Here is a 9,552-nt window from a genome sequence, read left to right on the forward strand (position 1 = left end):
CAGCTCCCTGCTCTGGTGTCAGTTTGCTGCCTGCCCACACTGCTTCAGGGCAAAGATTCTTCTGTGACCCCATTTAGGAGGACACAGCTGGTTTACTCTGAGGTGAAACCCAGGAGTAGTTCAGGTGATATCTCCCTCCATGGACTGTGTCCTATGGACAGTATCACTCCAGACATACTCTCTACACACCTCCAACATGAGCTCAGCAGGATTTACACCCCAAATCTGTCAGCCACCCCCACACCACACTGTAGCCCGTGTAACAAAGCTTCCTCAGCCATGTGGTATAAAATCCCTGTCCTGGAAAGCTATTTCATTGTTAGTTACAGGGGAAAAAAAAAAAATCACAGGAAGAGCAGTGTGCAGGGTCTCGATCACTATCACATGGATGAAGGTGAAATCTCCAGCACAAGTCCAATCCATCCAGATGCCCAGTTTTAGCACATTCCTCATTGGACTTTCAGCCTGGGATCACCAGTTTCTGAGCCCAGGCTTTCTTTGTAGGTAGACCAGTAAGGATACAGCCAAATCCTGCAAAATACTTCCCCTCACCAGCCAGCAGTATCATTACCTCCAAGTTCCCTATTACAAAAAGTGGGGGGTTTTAAGGAAAAGTCAATTTGTCTCTGCAGCCTGGGCTCTCTGACAGGCCTATTTTTGAAGCTCCTCAGGAGCTATAGGAATTGCACTCCAGCACTCCCCTTGGATCGATGGTCTGGGCACAGCCCCATGAGTGTCTGGGTACACTTGGCACATCATTTAACAAGCCCAACTGGAAACCACACTGATCCTCTCCTGAGAAGTGGGACAAACCCAGCAGTTCTGATGTCCTTCAGACTCCACCTCAAGCTGAAAATTTTCTGTTATGAGTTGCCGACCTTCAGCTCTAGCAGCCAGTGTCCCAGGGATTTGGCATTTACCAGCAGCTTTCTAACAAATCCTCCGTCCCCCTAAGTGCCAGGAAGGGGGCTGTCATTCACCCCACTGCTGCAAAAGGGCTTTGTCACTCTCCTTGTCACAGGACAGTGTCCCAGAGCCAGTGAAGAGGTGGTTTGCAGATCTGGGAGGCACCCTCTGCTTCCCTTCTCATTGGCCTTTTTGCTTTTGGTGATTTGTTCAGCTGAAATTCCCCACCAGCCTCAGTGACAGCATGATTTCTGTCCAGCAACTGTTGCCTGAGTGTGCAGGACATTCTGAGCCACAAGGCTGGGGCAGCACCACATCCCACCAGCCCACAGCTGTCCTTCATCCAGCGTTGTCCAGCTTGGGCTGCTGCAGCCAGGGAATTCAGTTGTTGTGCTGCAGCTGTCCGCAGCTGTGGCCCAGGAAGCTGCCTGATGGGGAGAGGGTGCATCTCCTCTCAGAAAGCACCTGCAAAGCAGAAAATTCCAAATAGCCTCCTATTGTTTTCCCAAGCTCTCTCCTCTTCCAGTGACTGTCAAAGCAGCTGTGTACAGGATTGTGAACCACAGAGGTGGTACCATCAGTCTGACCCCCACAGCACAAAAAGCCCTCCTCACATTTTCATTTCAGTGTCTCACAGCTGCAAAAACACTGAATCATGGGATGCTTTGGGTTGGAAGGGAACTTTAAGCTCATCTCATTCCAACCCCCTGCCATGGGCAGGGACACCTTCCACTAGGCCAGGTTGTTCCAAGCCCTGTCCGACCTGGCCTTGAACACTTTGTTGGTATGTCCAGACTTCCCTTGGTGATTTTACAGGATCTAGGAAAGGGCTCTTGCTGTGTGACCATGCTTTGCTGCTCTGGCTCCTCCACCCCAGAGAAGTTTGCATCCAGCTGGGCTCCTGCCCTGGGAGCTGGTGTGTGGTGGGGCTGGATGCTGCAGGGTTTGCTCCGAGCTTGGTTCCCAGCTCTCCTAACTCACCAGGCAGCCCTGGAAAATCAGCTGCTTTATAGGCCCTTTATTTCCCTCTTCCTGTAAAGGAATAAAAGTACTTAAAGTATATATGTTGATGTATATCAAGGTCTCTTGAAGAGACTCAGAGGGTCAAAAAAAGATACTGGCCAGGATATGTGGTGTCTTGCTCAGACTCTGCTTGGGATGATGCCATGAAGATTTTTTTGCCTTTTCTTTTATACCCCTGTTATACCTTTTTACAACTTCTGTATTCTTGGTGCTTTTTGCCTACATTCTTGGACTTGTTTGTCAAGCTAAGAGACTAAACATTTTAGAAGCTTTGTAGCTGGGGATCAGTGTGCCCCAGACCCCAAGGTCCTCTCCAGAACACGTTCTGTAAACCAAGATAGAACCATCCAGGGGAAGGTTCCTTGGGGAAGGGGGCTCACTTGAACCTCTCATGGGGGAATCTTTGATAGATCTGCTAATTAGTAACACCTATAATGTTATACCAGATCTTTTGGGGCATATTGGGCAGGGTGCATCTCAATGCATATGACCTGGACGTGTGCACCTAAGGATCCTTAAAGCAAATACCAAGGTAAAATCCCTTTTCCCCTTCTAACCATGTATGACTCTTGATTTTAAGACCAGGAAAAGGCATCAGGGATACTCTGGAAATTTGGGATACTCTGGAAACAGCCTCTCTAGTGCAGCGCCCACAGCAGCTCAGCAGCCGTGGTGGGACCCTTCACTGCATCTTCCCTGACATGAAAGATCTCAGTCCTGGAGATGCTGGGGGTGGGGGAAAGAAACTGGAAAGTGTGAACTGGTTTGTACACCTCAGACCTTCTGATCCTGGTGGGGTGAGCAGGAGGCAGCCTCACATGGGAAACTTGTGCTAATTTGGGCAAAGCCCTGCTCCAGTGAGCAGGTGACTTGCCTGGGGGCTCCAAGTGGGGTCACAGGGCATTGTTTTCTGACTGGCCTTATTGCCAATAAATGTGTGGGAATCACATCCCTGTTGGTGCAAATCACTGAGAGTATCAGGCAGGAAGGATGCAACCCACAGCAGTGGGGGAAGGAACTCAGGAAGGCACAGAGGTGTCTGAGCCACACCGAGGCACCAGTGTGATGGCTGAGGCTCATGGGCTTGTCTGGAGGAGGACAGCAAGCCACCTCCTCTCCCACTGCCTGTCCACTCCTCCTCGAGTGTCTCCTGGGCAGGGCAGCCTGGACCAGGGCCCAGTGAGGCAGATCCAGCAGCTTGGTGATACAGCTGTCGGTGATGCTAATCAGAGAAGGCATCTTCTTATCATGGACCTTACTCTTGGTGAACATACCGCAGCACAAACAAGTTTATGCCTTGCAAGGCCATGCCAGAGGCAGTGAGAGCCTTTATCAGAATATCCCATAGCGGGAAGAGAAAGTTTTCTTTAACCACAGGCAAGGACAGAGAATTGAGGGGCAGAACAAAAGAGCAAAGGATCTGGAAGGAATCACAAGTGACACCAGCAAAACCTCCTGGGACCTGCAAAGCAGGGGTGAGATGGAGTGGGAGGCGCAGGAGATGGAGTGAGAGGATGTGACCAGGCTGTTGATCTTCCTGCTGGGGCTTTCTGGGCTAATTTTCAGCACATGGGCAGGCTGGGCAGCCCTTCACTTGTGCTGAATGAATCAGCACTCAGCAGCAACAGGGTTAAACACCGGCTTGCACTGTCTCTCCACTGAGGACACTCCCCCTCGTCGCTGGCTGCAGAGGAAATTTTAATCAGCACCGTGATAAGAGCCCTTCAGTCCTGCTGGGAGTTATCAGCTCCTTTGTTTGTAAATGTAACTGCTCAATACCAATACACTTGGCTCTGGGTTCCGGCACTTCCCTGCTCCACAGCCCTTTGGCTCAAGGTGCTCCCTCCCTCCCTCCAGCCGCCCAATTAATCGGGGTGTTAAAGCAGGCCAGGTTGTGCTGAAAACAAGGATCAAGCTTGAGCTGTTTCCTTTCTACCGCTGCTGTCACTGGGAGAGAGAGCTCTGAATTTGAGGCGGGTTTAAGCTTCAAGGAGTAGCTGATGAATATCAGAGCCTGGTAATATAGCCCTCTGCAGAGTACAGACAATATATTCATAATCATTCTATATGGAGATGAGCTAGTAATGCAATCAGGCTTATAAATCAAACCCAGGAGACATGTTAGTGCTGTTTGCCTGAGCTTCTTCAGCGATCTATCCACGGGAAATGTCTGTCTGACTCTTAGATGGCGCCAATTAACTTATAAAGATGCTCTCTCCTCTCACAGTGGCTCATTTGTTTACTTGGGCTCTGCCAGCTGGTGCTATTTTCATTCTGGGAGAGGGGGCCAGGTCGGTAAGAGATTTGTTGGAAGCCTGGGCTGCAGAGGAAGGGAAACAGGGCTCAGGAGAGGCGGTGCTTTCATCAGCAGCACGGAGAGGAGATTGGGGTTTAATAAACAGCTTCCCTGTGTGAGCCGTCCCCAGGCTTCAGAGCATGTCCTTTCACACCCATAAACGTGGCTGCCTTCTTTTGTCCCCGTTTTATTGAGCAGGAAGGGCTAGCTGGAGCTCTGGGTCAGGCTCGGTCATGCCCAGGGCGAGGCTGTGTGGACACAGGAGTACATCCCACACTCCGGCAGCTTGGGAAGTAGCACCAGCGCCCGGTGGGGCTGTGAGGGTGATGCCAGCACCCAGCAAAGCAGCTCTGCTGCGTTCCTGCTTTGCTTCCTTCTGGCTTGGCCACGTCCTGCCCCACACCGTGCGGGGATGTCCGTGTGCTGGGAGCAGGGTGGAATCTGCTTTGACTGAGCAGGATTTGGGGCGGTGCAAGGATGCGCTGGCAGCCAGGCAGAGCTGGGAGCAAAGGGACACGGCTGGAGCAGGGCCAGCGCGGAGCTGAGGTCGGTGCTGACACCAGAGGGTGGTGTGGTTTCACTCTGGAAAGCCACCGCTGGAGCCACATCCCTGCTCTGGCACATCTGTAAGGAGAGGACTTGGAGACAAGCTCGCATTTATTTTTTCATAGAGATTTTTAATGTTTATTTTTTAACAGACTTGGTTTAAATTTTTGCTTTCTACAATAATTCAATGTAAAAATCCCAGTACAATATACAACAGTTTGAACATTTGGAATAAGAAATCCAGCTTGGGGAGACACGTAAGTTCAGCTAGTTCCTAACACAGGTAGCAAATTCCCTCCACCCTCCCCCAGATTTACCAGCCAGGAAGGCATGTGGGCAGGAATGCTTTACAAATGTCACCCCCACCCCATAAAGACACTGGGTGCCCTGTCCCTGCATTGCAGTGGGACAGTCCCTCTGGCACATCCCCTAGGAAAGGGCATTGTCCCCTCCATGGGATGGCTGGGAGTGTCCAACATGGCAAGGCAGAGTCTGTGGTGAAGCGAGGCTGGCTGGTCCTTGTGCGTGAGTGATATGGGATGCTGTGGAAAGGCCCTGCATGCAGGTCCCTCAGGGTCTGGAGCTCCCTTGGGACGGAGAGGAGACCTGTCCTCCCCTGGGCAGCAGTGCCAGCAGCCTTGTGCCCTAATGCAGCCATGAGGCTGTTGGAAGGGGATGGCCATGGCCCTGCAGGGCCCAGCCTGAGGGGAGGAAAACAAAGGTGATGAAGGGTCCCTGGCTCTTGGGTCTGAGGTGACATCTCAGGGATCACTGACTGGCCTAGGAGCTGGCAGCTTTTTCAGAAAGCCACTTTGGCCTGGCCCATGGTACTCAAGCAGCCTGGGAATAGTCCTGCTTGAACAGCCTGGGGTGGTCCTGCTCGAGCGACATGGGGTGGTCCTGCTTGGGCAACATGGGAAGGTTCTGCTCCAGCTACATTGGATGATCGCGCTCAAGCAACCTGGAGAGGTCCCGCTCAAGCAATTTGGGGTGCTGCTGATCAAGCACGGTGGGATGGTCCTGCTCAATCAGCATGGGATGGTCCTGCTGGAGCAGCATTAGGGTGGTCCTGCTCAATCAGCATGGGATGGTCCTGCTGGAGCAGCATTAGGGTGGTCCTGCTCAATCAGCATGGGATGGTCCTGCTGGAGCAGCATTAGGGTGGTCCTGCTGGAGCAGCATGGAATGGTCCTGCTGGGGTGGTCCTGCTGGAGCAGGGTGGGATGGTCCTTGTGGAGCACGGCATGGTCCTGCTGGAGCAGTGTGTGGTGGGTCTGCTTGAGCACCATGGAACAGTGGCAAGTGGCAGGGATAGTTCACGTCCTGCAGCGTCCCAAGCAATGCATCCAAAGCCATTCCTGGCCTTTCTCACCCCTCTTGGAAATCCTTCACTGCTTGAAGTGATCCCAGGAGAATCTAGTTGAGCTCCACGTTCCATGTTAGTTATTGCTAATGTTAGATCAGGACACTGGTGACTTTATCTGGCTGAGTTACTGAAACCTTCCAAGGGCAGAGATCATCCCCTTTCCCCCATGACCAGTTCCAGCTGCACCAGCCCTAAGGAGAAGTGTTTCCTGATGTCAGAAAGGGCCCTTCCTGCTTGCTTTGGGGGTGGCTGGTAGTGGCTTTTCTGGGTCAGTAAGGGATGGGATATACGGCAGGAGAAGCAGGAAGAGAAGCAGAAAATTGCAACTGGAGTCAGATGTGCTGGGAGTACAAGAGTTCAGGGAGGAAGGAGGAGGGGATGAAGGGGAGAGGTCAGGCTGGGAGAAGATTGGAAGTCAGGACAGAGGTGGGAGATGAAGGAGAATGTAAGGACAGTTAGAGAGGGAGCTGTGAGGCAAGGAAGGATGGCTGGAGAGGGAAATCTGTGAGGTATGTGGGACATTAGAGGACAAGGAGGGATATGAAGGTGGAGAGAAGTGGAGGAGCATGAGGAGAAACAGGGAAACTGTGGGAAACAAATGACAGAGGATGGTGAGATAGCCAGAGGTTGAGTGTGAGAGGGGCAGGGCAAGAGCTGAAACTACAGGAAAAAGTATGGGGAACACTGGGAAGTGAAGGGTCACAGGAAGGATTGAGGTGGAGGAAGAAGTATGAGATGGAAGATGGTGGAAAGGACAATGAAAAGAGAGGTTGCATAGGATGAGGAGACTGGGCAGATGGTAGAAAGTGGAGGGTGAGGAAGGACAGGCAAATAGTGTTTGGTGTGGGGCAAGAGGACAAATGGAGGACAGTGGGAAGTGGAGGATGAGGACAAAACGGAAGAGGAAAAGAAGAAGAGGTTAGATGGCAGGTGGTGGAGGAAAAGGATGGAGGGGAGATGGAGAAGAGGGACGAGGAGACAGCAGGAGATGGACAAGGATGACAGCAGGGACAGAGAGACACTTAGGGGGATAGTAGAAGACAGACTGGAGGGCAATGAAGGAGGATGGATGAGGAGATGGGAAATGGACAAAGGGGATTGGAAATGTGGAGGTGGAGAAGGTAAATTGGGGTGACATTGGCAGTTGAAAGGATGGTGAATTGGTGGGAGGTGAGGGTGGATTTTGGGATGGGGAAGTGAAGGAGGTTGAGAGAGGAGATAGGAAGAGAGAAGAGGATGAAGAAAGATGTGGAGAAGATGAGGAGTGGAGGAGGTTGAAACATGTTGGGGTGAAGATGGGAGCTAATGGAGGATAAGCAGGGATAAGCTGATGTAAGATGTAGAGGACAGTGGTGGTGGGAGCTGAAGAAGACATGGTGAGATGTTGACATGAACATGAAAGAAAAAGCTGGAGACAAAGCAAGTCATGGATGGATGGGACAGGGTGAAGGTGAAGAAGGAAGAGAAGATGTGAGAAGAAGGGGGGGTGAATGAAGATAAAGAACAAGATGTGGTGAATGAAGGAGGAGCAGGTGAGAGGGATGGGATGAAAGTGTTGCAGGAAGACTGGAGGGTGGGATATGGAGGGCAGTGGAGGAGCACAGGAAGAAGGGATGGGAGGTGGTGGGTGATGGAGCAGAACGAGGAGGAATAGGATGCAGCACAGGATGCAGGAGCACAAGAGGGTGGGAGGGAACATGGTGGGTAATGGAGGAGAACAGCATGGCAGGGAGGGATGGGACACAGTTGAGGACAGCACACTCTGGAAGGAGGGATGGGATCTGAAGGGAGTGGGGGAGAACAGGGAGGGATTGAAGGTGGTGAGTGACAGCAGAGCACAAGAAAGGATAGAACACGATGGAGGATACAGGACAGGAAGGAGGGACAGGACATGGTGGCTGATGGAAGAGCATAGAAATGAAGGATGGGACCTGGTGGGTGATGGAGGAGGGTGGCAGGGAGGGATGGAACACAGTGGATGACAGCAAGGAAGGAGGGATGGGTGGACAATGGGGGGGCAGTGGAAGAAGGGTTGGGACATAAAAGATGCACAGGAGGGATGGGATGTGGTGGGTGATGGAACATGGGAAAGAGGAATGGGATGGAGTAGCACCGGAAGGAGGAAAGAGGGCTGGGTTGGGTTAGGTGGGTGATGAAAGAGCACAATAAAGAGGGATGGAACATGAGGGATCAAAGAGCAGAGATGAAAGGGATGGGACATGAAGGATGATGGAGGAGCAAAAGAAGGAGGGGTGGGTTTTGGTGGGTGATGGAGGACCTCAGTGTGGGAGAGTTTAATGGAGTGAGGAGAGGCTGGGACCAGCAGGTGATCAGAGAATCACAGAATCATTAAGGTTGGAAAAGATCTTTGAGATCATCAAGTCCAACCAAGGGGCACAAGGGCAGGAAGCCATGGGCAGCAGAGGAAGGGGTATGTATGTGGGTGTGTGTGCAGGCTGGGGTGAGCTGCTGGGCAGGCTGGGATGGGACAGGGGAGCCATGAGAAACACCAGCATCACAAGCACAGTGCAAAGCTGAGGGGAGCCTGGTGTGGGGTGACAGTGCTGGCAGTGAGGACCCACGGGAGCTGACAAGAAGCCCTGGTGGTGTGGCACAGTTGGGGTCAGCACATGGGGGCAGTGTCAGGGACAGGTGGCTGAGGAGAGGATGGGACACCATGTGTGGGCTGGGCAGCAGGCAGGACGGCAGGGACAGAGAGACAGGATTGCCCCACACCTCCCTTCGCAGCAGCACCGCCTCAGACAGGACAGACAGCACGGTCTCCCCACCACAGCATGGGAAGGCAGCACCAAGGGTGGGGGTGAGGGGTTGCAGGGCCTTTATTCATCACACAACAAGCAGGCATGACACAGGGGTGCAGGATGGGGTGGGCAGAGAGCCTGTCATCAGGGCAGAAGGTGCCCTTCATGCGACCTTGGCATGGGCTGGTGAGAGGAAGCAGGAGGACAGGGCAGGGACAAGCGTGGCTTTGCCCAAAACACCTCGGGTTTCACCCCAGGCTGGGCACTGGTGGTGGGAAGGACAGGGGCAGAATCCACGGAGGGGCTGGAGTAGAATCAGCCATCTCCACACCATAAGCAAATTTTCCCCACAAATTCCTTGCCGGCCTCAGCTCAGCCCCCCTGGGAAACGCCCAGCACCGCTATTTACAGAGTAAGACAGAACTGACCAATATTACAAAGAATTAAAAGGCAGTTGTAAAAATGAGAAACCACATTCCAAAAACTAGAAAGTCTTTTAAAAAAACCAAACCAAACCAAAACCCCGATTATCCATGAAAATGCTAAAAACCACCCCGAAAGGATCTATGTACAGCAGGAGATTGCCCGTGGCAGTGCTGGACCTGACTCCTCTGTGGCAGGCAGAGACACAGCCCGGCCTCGGCTGCTGGTGA

The sequence above is a fragment of the Corvus hawaiiensis genome, chromosome 17, assembly GCF_020740725.1.
Source record: "Corvus hawaiiensis isolate bCorHaw1 chromosome 17, bCorHaw1.pri.cur, whole genome shotgun sequence".
Taxonomy (NCBI): Eukaryota; Metazoa; Chordata; class Aves; order Passeriformes; family Corvidae; genus Corvus; species Corvus hawaiiensis.